The sequence below is a fragment of the Mauremys reevesii genome, linkage group 14, assembly GCF_016161935.1.
Source record: "Mauremys reevesii isolate NIE-2019 linkage group 14, ASM1616193v1, whole genome shotgun sequence".
NCBI lineage: Eukaryota > Metazoa > Chordata > Testudines > Geoemydidae > Mauremys > Mauremys reevesii.
The window spans coordinates 12150754-12172119 of NC_052636.1; the positions used below are offsets into that span (position 1 = coordinate 12150754).

General features: G+C 47.9%; 1 non-coding gene and 1 pseudogene across 1 annotated transcript; both read left to right on the top strand.

The window, feature by feature from the left end:
- The first annotated feature begins 3438 nt into the window (after positions 1–3438).
- Positions 3439–21366, top strand: part of LOC120381497 — a 265866-nt pseudogene continuing 247938 nt past the window's right edge.
- On the top strand, positions 13161–13234 carry TRNAT-AGU. The gene has a single exon. It is a non-coding gene; the product is annotated as a tRNA-Thr (tRNA).

Genomic DNA, 21366 nt, shown 5'->3' on the forward strand with positions numbered 1-21366 from the left:
ATCCTGACATCTAGGACTGCTGAGATCCTGCATTCAATATCCCTGCCCTTCCTGTTCCCGTTCTCCACTGAACCCCATGCTTATGTTTCCAGCTTCCCCTGGACTCTGTCTCTGGACCCATCTGTCAGCAAGAAGCAGTGCCAGGGAGACTTCAATTTTTGGGACGTGGATTTACTTTCTGTATGTTTTAGGAGACTCTTTGAAATTGAGTGTCTGTGACATTAAGCACAGTACAATCTGGACTGTTAACAGCTGTGTCCCCTCAGTTCCCCAAGCTGGGGTGCCTTTTACACTGCTCTACTGTGAGAGCAGCCACTCCTGGGCAGTTCACACGCAGTCTCCAGCATGTAACTCGCTCCCAGCTACACAGTACTGAGTGCTGCTAGTCAATGACTCACAAATTACAGTACCCCACAGGAGAGCCCCAGAAAATTCTCTGCTCCCAGACTTCCCCCAGAAATGTGCATTTTGCACTGTCCAGCACACTCCTGAACAATGGGAGCTCATATGAAATCTGTTGTTTCATCAGTGGAAAATGACATGCACCAGCCTTGTTATTCCAAATGGAGTTTCCAACACACTTTAATCCAAGCACACTGGTTAGATAAAACAATAAACCAAGACTTTTAACTACTGAAAAAAAAAATTGGAAGTGACTACAAGTAATGAGGCATAAAAGTCAGAATTGTTTATGAAAGAAACGCAAAGATAAAACACAAACTAATGTTTAACTTAACAAGCTAAAAGGGATTTAAAACAAATGTTTCTCTCACCATCTGCTGAGACAGGCTGGTTTTCCTTTCAGCCAGGACTCCCCCTAACCTGCCCCTGCCGCCCACATTCAGTTCTTCAGGAGTTGTCATGAACAGAGGGAAAAGGGGGAGAGAGAGAGAGTCTCATGCATTTTCCTCACCTCTTTTTATAATTCAGTCCTTTGTACTAGAAACCACTTCAGTTCTCAGCTGAGTCATGGTGACAGGCTGTCATAGATACGAGCTTCAAGTGTCCCTGTGATGGAATGTAAATGTCTTCTTCACACCTTCCCCCTGGTGGGGAATGGCTATTTGACCAGCTGTTTGCCTTGCTGTCTCTGAGGAACTTAGGGTTAGGGTTGCAGCTTTTTCAGTAATATCATAGCGTAAAATCTCATCACTTTCCATACAATGTTGCTACACAGTTTAACAGGGGGATATTCAGTAGATTGTCTTTTCAAATGATACCTCACAAGCCCTACAGTGATAAATGAAGGGGAGGGGAGGGCTCTCCCTTTTATAAACACCCAGCCAGGCAGATTGCTGTAAAATCCTTGTTGGTGTGACTTCTCTGCTTGCTTTGCCTGTAAAGGGTTAACAAGCCAACAGGTAAAAGAAAAGGAGTGGGCACCTGACCAAAAGAGCCAATGGAAAGGCTAGAACTTTTTTAAATGGGAAAGTAACTTTCCCTTTGTCTCTTGTTCTCCGGAGAAGGCGACACGGAGTAGCAATGCTGTGTAAGGCTTGAAGCAGGTATGAAAATTCATCTTCCATACCTATTTTGGCTTTTGGATCTCCTCTGCTCTATTCCAGATGCTTTTCTTTGCTTGTAAGCTTTAAGCTGAACCCCCAAGAAAGCTATTTTGGGTGCTTACAAAAATTTTCTTTTAAGATCTAGCAAAAGCCTAAGTTCCAGATGTATTGTTTTCCTTTTCAATTTTAATTGAAAAGGGTCTTTATCAGGTGACTGACTGCAGGTGCTCTAATTGGCTTCAGGTGTTCTAGTTAATCTATAGCAAACTTTCTTCCCTCTACAGGGAATAAGGCTCCCTTCTAACCCTCTCCTGCTGCCTTCTGGCCAGGCTGTATCACACTGTGTACTGAGCACTCCAAGGCTTTTCCATGTCATGTGCTGTGAAGCTTGTGTTTGGGACACAGGAATTAGAAGCCACTTGGCAAAAGGAATATAAAGGGCAGCTGCATCATCTCCATTTTGTCTTCAATTCCTCTTCCTACCTCTGGAGCAACTTTTCTACAAGCTGAAGGCTTGAACAAAGGACTGAATAATGTGGATGTGTACCAGAGAGCCTTTCAAGCCAGGAACTCACCAATACTGCTAAGAACCAGCTGTATAGATTTCTGAATGTGTCTGACTGCTTTCCCATTTAACAACTCCCTATTTCTTTCTTTCTTTTATAATAAACCTTTAGTTTAGATGCTTTCTTGCTTAAAAACCTTTAGTTTAGATGCCAATGATTGGCTGGCATCGTAGTATTTTGAGTAAGATCCAAACCTATACTGACCTGGTAATGTGGCTGACTCTGGGGTCAGAAGAACACTTTGTTTATGTGAGCAGAGTTTTTAAATAACCTCTCACTGTGCTGGACCTAGGTGCTGATTGGGAGTCAGAGAACTGGGATGCAATAAAGGGGGCCGTGTGATTTCTTTTTTCAGTTTCTCGATAACCAGTGTGGGGGATCAGAAGCACAGTTGGTGACTGGTCGGTGAGTTTAACTTCCGTGTTAACCACCAGTTTGGGGAGCCTCTGCTCTCCCTTTTTCAGCCTGCCCTGGTCTTGGCATTTTCAGTGAGGACTAGCCCAGGCACACCGGGTCCCATGAAGTATTAAAGTTAAATTAATAGAATGTTTTTTTATGACAAAGTTTTATGAAATCAACGGAACTCCTTTGTTTTCTTTCATCTGAGCAGGGTTTCAATTTTCCAAACCTGATGTGATCTCCCAGCTGGAACAAGGGGAAGAGCCGTGGGTCTCAGACTTGCAGGGTTCAGAGGGAAAACAGACCCTGAGATCTTCCTGCAGAGGTGAGGAAACATTAAACCAACTCTTGAGTGTGAAAGTGCCTGAAGGAAACATCTGGGATGCCCTACCAAGCCCTTGAGAGGTCTCTCAGTTCATTATTGTTGCCAGCAGGGGTCATATCCTCAGGGTAACTATAGCTCATGGCTTCCCGTAGATTCTAGCAGACACCAGGCAGTAGCTTCCTCCCTTCCCCCTGAGAATTTGGATGGCATTTGAAAGCCAAATTGATCCCCTCCTCTCTCCTGTTTTGGGGAAGAGTATCGGGGAGTTCAGTTTGTGATTTTTATTTGACCTCCCTCCAGCACTTAGGTTGTTTTGGCTTTTCACTTTTCATCCCTGTTTGATGTTTCTGTCTTTTTCACAGCAGGTGATGCAATGGCATGTGAGAAAGAGGAGCAGAATTCTCAGCAGAAAAATGTTCAGCAAGTGGATAAGCACAGAGCATTATTGCAAAGATCAAAAAGCAATGTGTCCAGGAGTCATGAGGAGGAAAAATCCTGTGAGATTCAGCACAGACCAGAAAGAGAACAAGGAAACCAGCTGGGGGTGAAAATGGGTAAATGTATTTCCTCTCAGGGAACTCAGAAGGATCTCAAGGAAACCACAACAGAGCAGGAAATCATCATTGGAAAGAGAAAAAATACATGCACAGAGTGTGGAAAAAACTTATGTGACTACTCAGCCCTTCTTAATCATCAGAGAATCCACACAGGCGACTGGCCCTATGAATGCTGTGAATGTGGGAAAACCTTCACTCAAATATCAACCCTTTCTGTTCATCAGAGAATCCACACAGGGGAGAGGCCCTACGAATGCCGTGAGTGTGCGAAAACCTTCAATCGCAGATCAGCCCTTTCTGTTCATCAGAGAATCCACACGGGGGACAGGCCCTACGAATGCCGTGAGTGTGGGAAATCCTTCAATCGCAGATCAGTCCTTTCTGTTCATCAGAGAATCCACACGGGGGAAAGGCCCTATGAATGCCATGAGTGTGGGAAAACCTTCAATCGCAGATCAGACCTTTCTAAACATCAGAGAATCCACACGGGGGAAAGGCCCTATGAATGCTGTGATTGTGGGAAAAGCTTCAATCGCAGCTCAGCCCTTTCTGTTCATCAGAGAATCCACACAGGGGACAGGCCCTATGAATGCAGTGAGTGTGGGAAAAGCTTCACTCAAAGATCAGACCTTTCTAAACATCAGAGAATCCACACCAGGGGACAGGCCCTGTGAATGCCGTGAGTGTGGGAAAACCTTCACTCTCAGATCAGGCCTTTCTAAACATCAGAGAATCCACACCAGGGGAAAGGCCCTATGAATGCAGAGAATGTGGGAAAACCTCTTGGCACTCAGCCCATGTTAGCCATCAGAGAATCTGCAAGGGCAGTGAACACCATAAAACGCTCTAGGGCTATCCATTTTTTTTCTTTAATACTTTTCCTGATTCCCACATAACAACTTTTTAAATCTGTTTGAACTGTTTGCAGCACCGTTATCCCTCAGCTTGGCCAGATGAGTGGCCCATTTATGCCTTTTGTAGTTTGCCTTCTTTTGAGCTGCGCCCATTTGTCCTTTCTATCAACTCAATTATCCCACAAGTAACTGGAGTGTGCCCTTCCTGTGAGGAACCAGGGAGCGTCACATTTATACCATTCCTCCTATTGCAAAGTGATTGTTAGAGTCGCCAGTGATACAGATTGAATCCTTGCCAGTTGTTCTCACGTTGCTCTGGGTTGTGCTGAAGAGCAGTTACTTTGGGAATTTTTCATGTTATAGTTAAATAAAGAGGAGCAGGGGAAAAAAGTGTCATTTCAGCCTCTGTGACACTGGAAGGAGATGGGGTGGTTCAGAGATTCCCTCCTTCCCCATCACTCCAGAACTGTTACATTTTGGCTTCTCTGTGCAGAGTTTATTTTCATCACATTCTATCCCTCCACTTCTCAAAATGTCATGTGAGGAAGAGTTCTCAGCTGTCTGTGCTTGGAGATGATGCTTTGATTTCTTTCCTCCTATATCAGAGTCGCTATGACTGGAGATGAAAGTGTCAAAGACCTGGAAGGGGAATTTAAATGGATCCCAAACATAGTGTGATTATTTGGCGTTTAAATTCCAGGTTTCATCTATTGGTAAAGCCACTTCTGGCAAGAGGACTATTTTGTCCCCCATTATGGGATGCTGGGATACTTACAATTTTGTAAATAACATAACTGACTATTGAGAGAGTGCTGAGTAAAGCTGCTTTGGATGGATCAGAGGAGAATGTGATGGGTGCTGGCATTCTGAGACCCTCAAAATCCTGCCCTGGGGGCCAGACAGTTAAGCAACCAGCATCCACAACCTCTACCATGATAGCATCCTGTCTAGCGACAACTCACTTATCAATAGCTGGGGTCTGAAATCCTCATTTCTTTGTTGTTCTATCACTGTAGTCTCCACTTTCCTATTGCTTGTCTGCATAATCTCTGTCTGGTTCTGTGATTGTTTCTGTCTGCTGGATAATTAATTTGTTGGGTGTAAAGCAATTCAGGTGGTGGGGTATAACTGGTTAGATAATCATGTTACAATATGTTAGGATTGGTTAGTTACATTTCCGTAAACTGAGTGGTTAATGTATAGCTAAGCAGAACTCCAGTTTTACTGTCTAGGCTGCAGTCAATCAGGAAGAACGGGGGGGAATGGAATGGGGGAAGGGGAATTGGAGTTATGTTTTGCTAAGAGGGGAATAGGAAGAGGGAATGGGAACAGGGACATAGACAAGCCTCTGTGGTGTCAGAGCTGGGAAGGGCGATACCGAGGAAGGAAATTGGCATCATTGCTTGCTGGAAGTTTACCCCAATAAACATGGAATTGTTTGCACCTCTTGAACTGCGGGTATTGCTGCTCTCAGGTCATGCGAGAAGGACCAGGAATGGGAGGGTGATGGGATAACCCCTCTAAGAAGTACATCTTTCAGGGTGTGAAAAACCCTGGAATCAGTATAATTAAGCTGCCCTAAGCCATGGTTAGATAGTGCTAAATGAAAGGACAGATTGTTCTGTCAATGTAGCTATTACAGGGATGGAAAACCCCTCCACTCACTGTAGCAACTGTCTACTCCACAGTGCTATAGCAGTGTCACAGCAGCATTTTAAGTGTAGAAAGCCTCAGAGTGAGACCAGGTCTGGCTCTGTGGATGCTCAGGCACTACAACAAGAGCAGTGACAATACACTGATGCTTCCGTAGTTGGCAGGATTCAAACTTGCCTGGGGAGACCCCAATGGATTTCTAGTCCATTGCCTTTACCACTCGGCCACAACTACTTGGTGTATAGGTGCTTCACTACACAATGATTCTGTTCTCACTGAATTGTCACTTCACATTGCTCAGACCAGCTCCCCCAGCACACTCCTGACTGTGCATTAGTGTAGGTGTGTCCATGGCTGAACAACAAGAGTTCCTGCCCATTTCCCTTCTGGCTGGAGCATGATTAGAGAGTGTTTGTGGATAACGACATTGCTATAGATTGTTGTTCATTCCCCACACTGACAATTCAGACCGTCCCGTTCCTCTTGAATCTCCACCAGATCATGCCAATAGCCGGAATCAGGATTTCTCTGGGGCGCTGAAATGTTTCAGGGGGTTGGTGCATGAACTCAGCCTTGCATCCATCCCTGATGTTTCATGGACTAACAGCAGCGTAAAGAAAGAGCTGATCCAATATCTCACTGTCAGAGGTGAAGGTGGTCTCGTCCCATCTGCATGACCATTCCCATTGCAGGAGAGAAGGTTTCAATGGAATTGAATGCCCTGGCTCAGACAAGAGACACAGGAGGTTTTGCTGTTCATGGACCTGTGCAAAGGAAATTGTGTCTGTGTGAAATTGAGGAGGGAAATGAAACGTCCACATGGTGGCCCAATGCCCTAAGGAATGTGGGCGATGGACTCTGGCTGGGAATGATTTCACAGGATCAATGTATTGCCCTGATTAAAAGCTATGGCTAAAAGGCAGCACTGTTGTCAGTACCTGAACCTGTGTAGGGACACCCGAGTGGGTATCAAGTCCATTGCCTTAACCAGGGGTATTCGATTATTTTATCAAGATTCAAATTTCTTGGTCAAGGCATAGTCAATGTATAGACGCCAGAGAAAATAATACACTGATGATAAGAATATAGAAATATTTTGCAGTCACTATGGGCATAACTATGATAATTGTTTTGTGTTTCACTCTTTATATATGGCACCACCTTCCTTCCCTTTAGACTTCTAGTTTACCAAGGGTAAAACTAAACATCTCTTCAGATAGCAGGGTGTGTTTGTGTTCATTCCTGCTAGCTACACAGGGATTTGATGTCGCTGCTTTCAATCCTCCGGCTCTGCCGGGATAAGTAACATTTCAGGCTGTCACTGAACTGAAGGAGGGAGATCATTTTTTGACAGGTTACGCCTCCTCTTAAAGGTGTTTGTCTGGCAGCCTTGGTTCCCAGGTCTCTCCTGAGGGAAGAAAGTTTCTGTGAAAAATACCAAAACTTTTAATAGAGCGGAGGGAAAGGCAACGGCCACATGATGAGGCCAATATGTACCATAACATGATTCTTTTATGTGGGATGACTCTGAACACTGACTGATCTGCACTCTCTTGTGTTTGAAGAGATGTTGAGTTTTGCACTTGGGAACCTATAAGGCTGAAGCAATGTTATGGATAGTGACACTGCGATTGAAGGGTGATTTAAGGTTGTAAAAAATTGTTAAAAACACTGAGCTTAAATGTGAACTGCCTGTTATTAAAGGCTGGTTTCCCCATCAGTTCCATAAGCTCTGCTAGAAAGGCCCTGGGTTCTCTCCTGCCTCGGTGGGAACTCGAGGAATCATCCCCTGCTGCCCTTGGCTCCAGGCTGATTTTTCTGGGGAGGCGTGGAATTGAGTTGTTTGCTGTTGAGAAGGGAGCCAGGCCAGTTCTCAGGGAACGAGAACTCCCAGCATCTGCCCAGCCCAGCCCAGGCTGCTGCCCTGTCCCAGCCTCTGTTCCCCTGGGGGCCCTGCATGTTTGATGCTAGAGCAGGCCGGGAGCAGCAGCTGAGGCAGAGGACACCTGGGCTGGGCAGATAGGAGGGAGTTTAGCAAGTGGAAATGGTAAAACCACAGTGAATATTACCTTGGACTCGACGGCATTTCTCCATTGGTCTGTCTGCTTTGGGGCAGGGACAATGACACGTCCTGCTGCATTCATCATTTCAAAGGGTGGTTTAGGATTTTCATTCTCAGACACGGTGCACAAAGCAGGACTCAACCCAGGGTGCAAACGAAATAAGCCACTCACAGGTTCTGGCAGCCACAATGAGCGTTGGTGTGAGAGCTCAGACCTGGCCCTGCCCCAGAGGAAGGTGGGGGTGTCTACAAGAGGCTTGGACCACTGATCTACCAGTGCCTAACTCCCAAACTTTCAGTAACTCTATTATCAGTGCCCGTGAGTGTAATTTAAACCATGAGAAAAACCACACTAGGCTAGACCAAAGGCCCATCTAGCTCTGAATCTTGTCCTCTGACAGTAGCCAATACCAGGTGCCCCCAAAGCCACCACTGGGAGTAGAACCCAGGATCACCTGTTAATAAGGCAGGTGCTTTAGCCAGCTAAGCCATGGTGCCTGCCTAGGTGTAAGATATAGTGTCTGCCCACACCTGACTCCTGCCATCTCCACCAGGCCCTGACAAGCTTTCCTTGTGTTTGGATTCTGCAAAGTAGAGGAGCAGGTGACGTTTTCCTTGCAAGCTGTGTGTGTGAGTGAATCTTTGGCCAGGTCTGCACTACAAAGTTGTTTCAGCAGAAATATATTGCTCAGGTGTGTGAAGAACACACAACGCTCCCTCGGTCGGCAGCTTGGTGTGGCTGGTGTACACACTGCAATGCCACGTCTGGCGACAAAACTGCCCTGTTTTGGTGACAAAATAAAACCACTTCGATGAGAGGCCTAGAGCTTTTTGCAGCAAACTTACAGTGACAGAGTGCCAGTGTAAATGCTGCTGGTCATTAAATCACCATAACTGGCCTCCGCCAGTATCCCACAATGCCCGCCGTGAATCCACCTGCCCTGCATTCCTGCTAATGAGGCTGGGCCCCTCCCCTGTCCTAGCTCCAGGAAATTCTGACAGCTGAGCCTGCTGCTCTGCTCCGGCAGCCAGGAGCAAATCACTGCCGTGGAATGCTGCTCTCCGGCCCTGCGAACACAGAGCAGGGGGCCGGAACTTCCATACATGGGGGGGCCACCTGCATCCAAACTGTGACACACCATGACACCCCTTCCTCGAGGAGGCTCTTACCTTCTAAACAGGTTTTACTGTTTTCTAGTAAAATCACTAAAAGGGAAGGAGAAAACTCGAAAGAGGTTCCTCCTGGCGCTCACGTCCGTGAACCCAAATACTCTCTTAGTCCTCAAAGAGAGGTCTGGAGAAGGAGACTTGCTGCAGCAAAGCCACAGGGGTCTCTGAGTTTTCCCTGGCCCCTCGCCCCTGTCCTGCCTGGCTGATGTCAGCATCTCTCTGTGAGGTCACCACCTCCCCACCACCTTGGACCAATAGTCTGAGGTCCTGCAAAAGGCCTTTGTGATGTCACTGCCACACCCCTCCCTTGCTGGGCTAATGTCCTGCCCCTGGCCAGGCACTTTGGAGGTTTGAGCTACTCCCTGTGGATCACCCCATTCAAGGAATGTTCGTTCTAGGCAGCAAGCCGGCTAGACAGGAAAACATCAGATGCTGCTCCCAATGCTACACTCAGTTTTTCAGAAATTAGTCGACTTTATGGCCAGAAGAGACCATTAGAGCATCTAATCTGACCCCCGGCATATCACAGGCCTCCTGTAGGACACAAGAGCTACTTTGGGGGCAAACACATTCCAGAAAGGCATCTAGTCTTCATGAAATGACATCAGGAGATGGAGAATCCACCACTTTCCTTGGTAGCTTGTTCCTGTGGTGAATCATCCTCGCTGTTGAATTTTGTGCCTTAGTTGTAATATGAATTTGTCTCTTTTCACCTTCCAGCCACTGAGTCTTGTTATGCCTTTCTCTGCTCGATTCAAGAGCCCTTTAATATCAATCTTTTCTCTCCATTAAGGCACTTCAACACTTCAATGAAGTCACCTTTCAATCTTCTTGTGATAAGCTAAACAGGTTGAGCTCTTTCAGTAGCTCACTAGAAGGCATTTTCCTCCAGACCTCACAACATTTGGTGGCTCTTTGCTGCCCCAGCTCCAATTTCACAACATCTTTTTCAAATGAGGACACCAAAGTTGAAGGCAGTATTCCAGTATTAGTCTCACTGATGCCGTGTCACCTCCTGTGACATTATTGACATAATCTGTAACTGTATAGATCACCGTTGCAACCGCTGTTCTATATTTGCAGCCAATATTGTAGAAAGGTGTCGTGCAATGGGTCTATGGAGAGGTTCTGATTGGTTGATTATAATGACGCTATCTCTAGATGTGTATCTTTTTTTTAGTTGACGTTATGAATATTGGCTCTATGCTGCCCGTATTTCAATCTTGTGCTCTGCTTCCGGTGTCAGTTCTGTCTAGCCTGCTTGATGGCCCATTAAGGACCATCAGCTATACATTCGCCCCACTGAGAGAAGGCAGATACGCCTTGTGACTCAGCAAGGTAGCAGGGACCTGCCTATGGAGAGAACTCTAAGGTTTTTCTATGCCACGTGCTGGATAGAGTGTCCTTGGGACAAAGAAAGCAAAGACAACATGGCAAGAGACTATAAAAGGCTGATGCCTCGTCTCCATCTTGTCTTCAATCCTGCTTCATACCTCTGGAGGGACTTTGCTACAAACTGAAGCTCTGTACAAAGGACTGAATGACCCATCCCAGCTTTGAACAGACTCCAGAGACTTGATTTGAACCTGCAGTTTATTCCATCACTGTTACAAGCCTGAACCAAGAACTTTGCCATTACTGTATGTGAAGGGTTCAAATCCATCTGTGTTTTGTATAACAACCTGGTCTATGGATTGTGCCAGTTCTTTTCCAGACCCAAAGTCCGGATTATGGTCAAGGACTACAGGCCTAGCAAATAGTGACCAGCTAAGAGAAAGCTGGGTAAACAGAAAGCCTTGCTTGCTAAGATAGGCCTGGTCAGCAAATTGCCAGGTGTTGGAGCTTAGAACTAAATGATTGTGTCTTATTCAGAATTGCAGACTGAACAAAGAATCCCTATTGTGTTTGTTTCTTCTCTAGGGAGACATTCTTCCCACAGATCCAACCTTGAGTTTATGAAAAGTTGGCACGTCAGTATAACATATGGCATCCTTCCACCTCCCTTCCAAGGGACCAATGCCTGCCTTAAGACACACAGAAAACAATCTTTATTGCCATATACTTTCACTCTTTCTTTGCTTTAACCCCTAGGAATGTACCTGTTGGACAATCAAAGGAGTTGCTCCATTCCTATGGATCCCAAATCAGAATTCAACATATATATTTTATACTAATAATATTTTATCAAAGTATTCATGAAATGTTAACTTGGTAACTTGAGACCATGGGTGGAGATATTATCTAATCTGTTAATCATTGGCTAATGTGCTTATCCTGTCTTGCAAAACCTGTCCCGGGGTGTGGAACTGCCTAGCCTGTCACTTTCCCCCGCCCATGGAAAATCTATATATTCTATTGTAATTAATTAATTAACAGTGTCTCTGAGCCTAATAAGCCCACTCTGCCAGCACTGTGTGTAATAAAGTCCTATTCTTGACCTGTACACGGTGTAGATTTATGTCCTTCACAGACACCTGCTGAATAAAGAGGAGATTCAGCATCCAGCTTGGCTGAATGTGTCTCCTCTCCCCACAGCTTGGTGATCTTTTGAGGAAATGGAGAAGACTGCCTTTGCCTAGCTGTACATCGCTTGCAAAAGAAACAGGTCTTTTTGGTGACAAGTGTTGAAAGGAGCCATTAGACAAATGTGGAGACAGGAAAAATGTCCCCCAATTGAACTGGCATCTGTGGATGCTGAAGCCACAACACAGAGCACTAAACACTATATGAGAACGGGTGGTGTCAGAAGAGTCTCTACCAAAGCCTTTTCCCACCAGCAGGGGCCTCTCTGTGCACAGAACTCCTGGTAGCGTGATGGCTGCAGGCAGTGGAGAACTCCATTTTGGCATCTCTTTTGTGGTGAACATCTGCAGTGACTGTTTAAAGGTCTCTAGATAGTGATCTTTGTGAAGAGCTGGCTGAAGAACCTTCCTACTAACCAGGAGAGCCTGGCTTGGCCTGGCAGTTCTTCCTTGCCGAACCTAGTGTGTCTGTTGGCTCCTTTTTTTGTAGCTCTTTTCAGAAAAAGAAAAGATCTGTCAGCAGAATCCTTCTAAGTGCTTGTTCAAGACAGAGAGAGCCTTCCTTGCGGCTAAGTCTTGGTGCCATGGGGCATGCCTCACTGCTGCACCTCCTGCTGACCATCCTAGCAATTAGCTCTGGTTCACCGGTGCGCCTTCATCTAGTAGCATCTGGCCACCATCGGTTCTATCATTAGGATCCATGTTGCTCTCAGGACTTCAGTGTCCTCTTACGGTCACAGCCCTCTGGCTGTGCCCCACTCAGTTCTCTCCCCCTGCTGGGGAGGGGATATGTCCTCTACCCAGACACTTGCCTCAGTGGCCGGCTGCAGTCAGGGTGTAGCCACCTGTGTCAGTGGCTACTGAGGCAAAAGGTGTGAACCTCCAACCCTGCCATCTGTTTCCCTGGACCATTTCCCAACAGACCTAGAACCTTCCTCCACCTTTGTATAGGGCCTTAGTCTGGCAGTAGTCAGCCAGGAGGTCACTCATGTACCCCTTACCCCAGCACTATGATCATGGTGCCCTCCTGCTCCTGCCTTCCTTCATAGCAGCCAACCCTCCTCCTCAAACTCCAAGGAGTGACTAACTCTTGCTGGGCTGAGCAGCTCTTTATATATGGGCTGCTCCAGCAAGCCTTCTCCTGATTGGCTCTCCCAATAAGCCCTTTCTTGATAGGCTGGGTTCTGCACAGCCTCTTCAAGGCTGCCTTAATCTTTCTCCTGCTTGTTTCAGGCAGACAGCCCACCACACATGGAAAGTGGCAAATGAGAAGTCTGGAGCTGAAGGAAAGGTTACCATGACTCAGAACTGAGCCGAGGTTGCTGCGACTGAAACACAGATCACTAACCATTATATGATCACAGTGACTGGTGAGAGGCACATCTTAGAAGCCCTCTGTCTACTCAGCTGTGGCTTTCTGTGCACAGAGAGCCAGACACCTCAAGGTCTGCAAGTCTTGAGGGAAATGGGGAACGTCTGTACTTTCAAATTTGCAGGTGTTGACTTGAACCATCAAATGAAACAGTTGCAAATACTTTCTTCAGGCAGGTACCATGGCTTAGCTGGCTAAAGCACCTGTCTAGTAAACAGGAGATCCTGGGTTCAACTCCCAGTGGTGCCTTGGTGTACGGCTTTTGTCTCCTCTGCTCACATTTTCCTGCGTCTTCCTAGGAAACAGAAGAGGCCTCCCTTGGTATCCAAGTCATTGCTTGCTAAGGAAAAGGCTTCTTTGGAGAGAAGCATTGGAAACAATCAAATCACAAACCTGGAGTTGATGAAAACACTGCTATGACTGGCATTGGCATGGCGGTTGCTTCGACTGCAATTGCTGCAACACGAGAGCCTGCGCCACACATCCTTGTGATTCCCTGGAGATGTTCACACACAGATGTCATGTCACCTTCCTTTTGATTGTCATTCGATGAAAAATGGAGCGGTTGGTAGAAAAGTCCCAGAGAGTCACACCGTGGCTAAGCTGGGTGACTCACCTGCTTGGTGGAGTTAGGGATGCAGCTCCCAGTAGTGCCTTAACAAATGTGTCTGCTCTTCCCACCTTTTGGTGAATCTTTTGCGGAAACAGAGAAGACTGCCTCTGCCTTGCAATGCAAAGGCTTGCAAAAGAAACCAGTTGTTTTTTCTGACAAGTGTCAGAAGGAGGCACATAAGAAATGTGGAGACAAGGAAATGGTCATCGTAACTCCACTTGCATCCATGGCTCTTGAGGCCAGAACGCAGAGCACTAAGCACTGTATGACCACAGCAAAATCTAAACTTTACACCTTATTACACTAGGCAGTAGTTAGGTCAAGCAATTTTCTCATCCTACTGGATGTTACCCTCCTTAATACATAGAATTCCCCCTAAAACCTGGATTACTGTCCTCAGATGACCTTCATTTTCTCAGGATTCCTGCTGCTTCCAGCATAGGTGGGGGAGGAGAAAGGCAAAAACATGATGCCCCAGTCTCCTATTTTATATCTTTAGTTCAAGTGTCTAGAAGACACTTGCCCAGACGTGTCCGGGTGGGCTCTGCTGAGTCACTAGGTTGGGGAATCCTCCTGGTGTGGTCTTGTGCAACTGAGTCATAGACTTGAGCGGTCCCCACAGTGTTGTGTTTGGGCATCTGTCACTGAATTGGAAATCCCTTAATTACAATTCCTCTGCTGATTCATGGCTGTTGAACACCCTCCTCGGCAGGGGTCACTAGCAAAATTATAGCCTATTTCAGTAACAACCATACAGCAAAATGCATAACTTCACACACCCTCATGCTATACATATTTGGACAGAATAACCGATTTCAGCAGATCATGACTTTTCATATGATAACTTACATGGAATGGTTGGTAGGACATATCACAGCCATATATGAATGATGACTATGTGAGCTACAGGGAGCTATTTTGAAGTACATCATGTCACAAAAGCCTCTAGAGACTGGCCTTTGGGAAGATCTGGCTGAAGAGCCTTCTGAGTAACTGAGAGATCCAGGCTTGGCCCTGCCAGTTTGTGCTTGCGAACTAAACTTGTCCATTGGGCTCCCTTTTTTGTGTCTCTTTCACAGAAACAGAGCAGAAGTTCTTGGCCAATCCTTGAAAGTGCTTGTTCAAGACACAGGGAGCCTCTGTGCTGGGGCAGGGGTAGGGGTGCAGGAGGTGGTCGGGGGGTGGAGGTGCTTACCTCGGGCAGCACAGCTCCCAAAGTGACTGGCACACACTCCCCTCCGGCAGTGGCTCCTAGGCAGTGGGATACGGGGGCGGGTCAGCTGTGGCGTTTGCACTCAGGGCTGCAGGGATATGCCGGCCACTTCCAGGAGCAGTGTGGCAGGGAGGGAGGGGGCAGAGTGGGCAGGGAGCCGCCTTAGCTCTGCCGGCACATCTCCGTGTGTCACTTGGGGAGGCATCAGGTCTCTGTGGGCTGCCTGGGGCAGGGGCAGTGGCCAAGGGGGCTCGGGCCACCCCTTTGCCTCCTCTCTCCAGGCTCCCAGCCCATCTTGACGGCCGACAGGGATTTTAGGGTGCAGCAGCGCAGGAAGCAGGAAGGGCGAACCACAGCGGCTGCCTCCCCCACATGCAGGAAAATGGCTTGACCTGCTGGCCCCACAGACTAAGGCACCAGGCCTCCAGCTTGCCCCATTCGACCCAATGGGTTGATCTTGTGGCCAGAATTATTTGCAGTCGGGATTTCCCCCAACAGTGCCCCACAGGGGTCCAGGGTCAGCTCCAGCACAGGCCACACAGGAAGGCTTAATGCTCGAGCTGCAGTGCATGCTGGGCAGGCTCTAGGCCGGGCTCCCCATGGCAGGAGAGAAGAAGACTGGGCCCCTGGAGGGGCAGGCTGGGGCTTCCTGGATCCCATTTGCTCACAGCCAGCACCCTGCCCCCACTCCCAAGTCATTAATGGCTCCCCCAGGTCAGCCAGAATGGAGCAGCGGTTTTCACTGCACCAAGTCCACTTATGGCTTACAGGCAACTCCCAAACCCACCACAGCCCACAGCCCACCATGTCGGCCAGAAAGGAGCCCACTCAGCCTCGCCATTGCTGCTTTTCCGTCCCCCCAGAACCCCGCTTCTCCTGGGCTGCAAGTAGCCACCCCTGGGAAGCCAAGAGGCAGGCACAGGATTCTGCCTCCCAGCAGCCAACCGCACCTCCCCCGGCTTTGCAGAATGAATGGTGATGCTCTACTAACCCCATTTAGCCGCAATGATGTGCTTACTTTCTGCCCTGCCTTCCTCAGCTCGACTTTCCTCTTTTGCCCCATTCCTGCCTCACTTCCTCCTTTGGCAAGTCACGCAGAGGAGGCCAGCAGGAAGAGCCGGCCTCCACCGGCCAACCTCCAACAGCAGAGGAGGCCAAGCCACAAGCCTCCAAAAGGTGACACGCCGCACTCCTCTAGGTTCTCCAGCCTGACGCCAAGGTGCTTTCTCCACTGCTGTCAGCACCCTCTGTCATGCAGGGGTTGGAGTTATCCCAGGGACAGGCCAATAGGAGAAGGAGGAGGCCTTCCTGAACAGCAAGGGGATCTGGGAAAAAGAAGTCAGGATGTTTCTGGCTGGTTTTGAACCAGGGACCTTTTGCATGTTGGGCAAACATGATAACCACTACACTACAGAAACTCCATCTGCTTGGATGTTGCTCACCCTAGCACAGACCGATGGACAAACCTAGAGAAAGTGGTGACAGCCCTTCAATGGGTCAGCTGGCAGAGCAGAGGGCTGGAGCCAGACTCAGGAAGTCGTCCTTATGTCACCCTTGTGACTCCAGCTTGAGGGAGAGCTTCTTTTTCTTCCCCTTGCTGACAAAGAGCAAGAGAAGAATGAAAGGTCAGGTGGGCCAACTCGGTGCAGAAGCCCATGCTGCCTTTTCCTGCTGCATAGCCTGAAATGAGGGACTCGTGGCAGTTAAAGGAACTGCTGCACTTTCAGAAAACATCCCACCCGTGCACAAAGGGGGATAGAAGAGCCTGTTAGTCTAGCACGCTCCCAACTGAACTACTTCAGCAGCTGCTCGGTTTCTTTTTGGCCTCCTGCTTTTCTGTCTGGGATGTTGTTGTCAGTTGTGGCACAGAGAAAGGACGTCATTGCGAGCGGCCCATGAAGACAAGATTCACTTTTGCCTTCCTTGCTCGGCTTTACTTGCTTCCTCGCCCTATTCCTGCCTCAGTTCCTGGGTTACCTGAAGGTGACGGGGGGCCAGCAGTACCAGGAGGAAGTTGGGCAGCTAGACCCTGGTGGCAAAAGTTCTGCCGCCACTTGCCACCCCACTCTCTTCTCCCAGCGTCACATATTGGCCACCAGGGACTTGGGGCCCAGCAGCGCAACGGAAGGCAGTGGACAGAGCCACCCTCGCCTTCAAGCTCCGGCTCATTAAACCACATCTTCAGTCGCTGATGGCTAATGAGAGACAGACATCGCTTTGCTATTTTAGCACTTGGAAATGCCATTGGTCAGTCATTGGATCCCTGTAATGCTGTTACAGAACAAAGGAAAATAGAATCTCAGTGTGACATACTATACCTTTGGGGGAGCGGCTGTAACCCCCATAATCCTCATTTTCATATCATTGAGATCTTACATATAGAGCATGACTTGTAAGGTATCAGGGAAAGGATATGATCTGCTGAAAGTCATTTCTCTACCCATAGATGTATACCATGCATGCATATGAAGTTATGAGAATTGTGCAGTGTGGTTGTCACTGTGCTGTAAGGTGGGGGAGTCAGCCAAATATTAGATCCCCAGTGGCAACAGCAAGGAAAGTAACCAACACCCGGACAGGGTGTCAAACAACCCATCGACGGCCATTGCCCAGCAAGGGAGCTACAATGCAATGACTCACCTGCATGAGGACACCCCAGGGGAATTGCTCAGACTTGCTTGGAGAGACGCAGTGATGCTCACCTGACTCTGAAGGGGGAAGGAGGGCAAAGCCATGAGGGAAGAAAGGACATGATAAAAGGAGAGACATTTGCTAGGCTTTATCTCTCTCTGCCACCTACATCTACAGACACCCCCACACCAAGCAACTGAAGCGCTGATGAAAGGGGAGAGCCTGGCTGAAAAGCCACCAGCCAGCCTGTGGTGAGAAGCATCTGAGTTTGTAAGGGTACTGAAAGGGTTAAGATCAGCTTGGAATTAAAAGCAATGAGGAGTCCGGTGGCACCTTAAGGACTAACAGATTTATTTGGGCATAAGCGTTCGTGGGTAAAAAGCCCACTTCTTCAGATGCATGGAGTGAAAATTGCAGATAGAGGCATAAATATAGATTGGAACATGAAGTGACGGGAGTTACCGTACAAGGGGAGAACCAGTGCTGAAGGCTAATTCAGTCAGGGTGGATGTGGTCCTCTCCCCATAATTGATGAGGAGGTGTCAATACCAAGAGAGGGAAAATTGCTTTTGTCGTGAGCCAGCTACTCCCAGTCCTTATTCAAGCTCAAATTAATGGTGTTAAGTTTGCAAATCAATTGTAACTCTGCAATTTCTCTTTGAAGTCTGTTTCTGAAGTTTTTTTGAATGGCTACTTTGAATTGTTGGGTGTGAATGTGTAAACGTGCTATTGCCTATACAAGTCCCGTGTGGTCTCGTGATCTGGATTCCTGGTTTTCACCCAGGCGGCCTGGGTTCAATTCCTAGTGTGGGAACAATGCAGAGCTTTTGCTCAGAGGGGCGACAGTAAATGAAAGGAATGGGAAGGGATCCTGCCAGCAGGGGCATTGGACAGTGTTGGGAGGGGAACCCAGAAGTGGGGGTGGGGCAGCGGTCTGGGGGGAGATGAGGGCAGGATCCCAGCTCTGTGGGAAGTTGACATTCTGGAGAGCACTGGCCTGGCATGGGGGGTGGGGAGAGTGAATGTGTCCCTCTAAACTCACCACCAGCAGACTAGGCAGGCTTGGAAGAATTACATATTTGTTGGTAAATGTCAATTTCTGTGTAAAAACACATGACCCAATGGCAAAATCTTTCCATCGATAATCATCAAAACTAACAGATGGGCAAAGTAAGAAACATGTTGCTTGAGAACTTATCCTATTCCAATCCTCTAGGGTTCCCTTTTGCCTTAGGCACCACCACATGGGCATTTCATATCCCTCCTCATTTTCACACAGACACACAATTTCCTTTGCACAGATCCATGAACAGCAAAACCTCCCTGTGTCTGTTGTCTGAGCCAGGGCATTCGATTCCACTGAAACCTTCTCTCCTGCAATGGCAATGGTCAGACAGAGGAAATGCGTCCACCTTCCCCCTGGCAATGAGATATTCACTCTCCTCTTCTTGCTGCTGTTGTTATTCCATGAGTCATCAAGGATGGAATAAAAGCTGAGTTTACTCCAGGGTGAGGAAAGAAAGGAGCCACCAATGCCCTCAAAAATCTCAGTGCCCAGAGAAAACCTGCCCCTGTTATTGGAATCACAGAGGTGCTGGCGATACAACGGGAAAAGGGACTGTCTGAATTGCCAAGGCAGGGAATGAACAATTTACAGCAACATCATTAACCACAAACACACTCTCATCATGCTCCAGCCAGTAGGGAAATGGGCAGGAATTCTTGCTGTTCAGCCATGGCCACACGTACAGAGCTGCACAGCAGTGAGTGTGCTCAGGGGCAGCTCAAGGATTTATGGCGCCCCAAGCAGGGCGGCGTGCTGCGGGGGGCGCTCTGGGGGTCGCCGGTCCAACGTCTCCGGTGGACCTCCCACAGACATGCTTGTGGAGGGTCTGCTGGTCCCGCGGCTCCGGTGGACCTCCCACAGGCACGCCTGCGGATGCTCCACCGAAGCTGCGGGACCAGCGGACCCTCCACAGGCACATCTGCATTTGACAAGTTTGAAATACAAGCAGCACAGAGCCAATATTCATAATGTCAACTACAAAAAAATGATACACATCTAGAGATAGCATCATTATAATCAGCTAATCAGAACCTCTCCATAGACCCCTTACACGACCACTTTTCTGTAATATGGGCTGCAAATATAGAACAGTGGTCACAATGGTGATCTATACAGTTACAGATTATGTCAATAATATCACAGGAGGTGACACAGCATCAGTGAGACTGATACTGGAATACTGCCTCCAGTTTTGGTGTCCTCATTTGAAAAAGATGTTGTGAAATTGGAGCTGGGGCAGCAAAGAGCCACCAAATGTTGTGAGGCCTGGAGGAAAATGCCTTATAGTGAGCTATTGAAAGAGCTCAACCTGTTTAGCTTATCAAAAGAAGCTTGAAAGGCGACTTCACTGAAGTGTTGAACTGCCTTAATGGAGAGAAAAGATTGGATATTAAAGGACTCTTTAAAATAGCAGAGAAAGGCCTAACAAGACCCAATGGCTGGAAGGTGAAAAGAGACAAATTCATATTACAACTAAGTCACAAATATTCAACAGCGAGGATGATTCACCACAGGAACAAGCTACCAAGGAAAGTGGTGGATTCTCCAACTCCTGATGTCGTTTAATGAAGACTAGATGCCTTTCTGGAATGTCTTTGCCTCAAAAGTAGCTCGTGTCATACAGGACGCCTGTGATATGCAGGGGATCAGATTAGATGCTCTAATGGTCTCTTCTGGCCATAAAGTCGACTAATTTCTGAAAAACTGAGTGTAGCTTTGGGAGCAGCGTCTGATGTTTCCCTGTCTAGCCAGCTTGCTGCCTAGAACGAACGCTCCTTGAGTGGGGTGATCCCCAGGGAGTAGCTCAAACCTGCAAAGTGCCTGGCCAGGGGCAGGACATTAGCACAGCAAGGGAGGGGTGTGGCAGTGACATCACAAAGGCCTTTTGCAGGCCCTCAGCCTATTGGTCAGAGGTGGTGGGGAGGTGGTGACCTCACAGAGAGATGCTGACATCAGCCAGGCAGGACAGGGGCGAGGGGCCAGGGAAACCTCAGAGACCCCTGTGGCTTTGCTTCAGCAAGTCTCCTTCTCCAGGTCTCTCTTTGAGGACTGAGAGAGTATTCGGGTTCACGGACGTGAGCACCAGGAGGAACCTTTCGAGTTTTCTCCTTCCCTTTTAGTGATTTTACTAGAAAACAGCCGTCCCTGTTTAGAAGGTAAGAGCCTCCTGGAGGTGTGAAACCTGTTCAGTCTGATCCATCTGGTGACAGTTGAATTCTATGCATGGAAAACACGAGCTTAAGGAGGCAGAATTTTATTCCACGCCTGGGATTTTGTCCCTTAGAATCACTGGGGACATTAGGGTTTGTTCTTTTAGCTTCCCCTCTTCCTCCCTCCTCTTTTTCTCTTGCTTCCTTTGTCCTTTTACCTGTTCCCCTCCCAACACCAGGAGGGTGGGGGGGGGGCGTTGCAGGGGAGTGCTCTGCAGCTCCCACTGTGGGAGGTCCACCCAAAAATGTGGGGCTGAAATAGTGCTCGGGCAGTGATCCCCACCAATGACCTGGGCCATCCTTTGGGCTCTCTGGTGAGAACCCTCAGCCTCCCGTCCTCAGTCTCTACCCTGATTGGCTGAGCAGGGGGTTATTGACAGGGAGGAGACTCAGGTCCTTGGTGTTCTCTTTTATGAACAAGTAAATAAGTCAGAACCAGTTCTGTGTTTGATGAATTTTGCTGCTTCTCTGCATTAATGGTCTCTGAGCAGTTCACGATTCTCTCTAACATTGCAGTTCTCCTCAAATACTTGCTGAATAATTCCAATGCACTATTGTTGGTCTGGAGCTCATCTGAGAGCACTTTATTCAGGTCATTCAATGTCTGAAATTCAAGATCCGATGGTTAGTTTGAAAATCAGGGCTCTT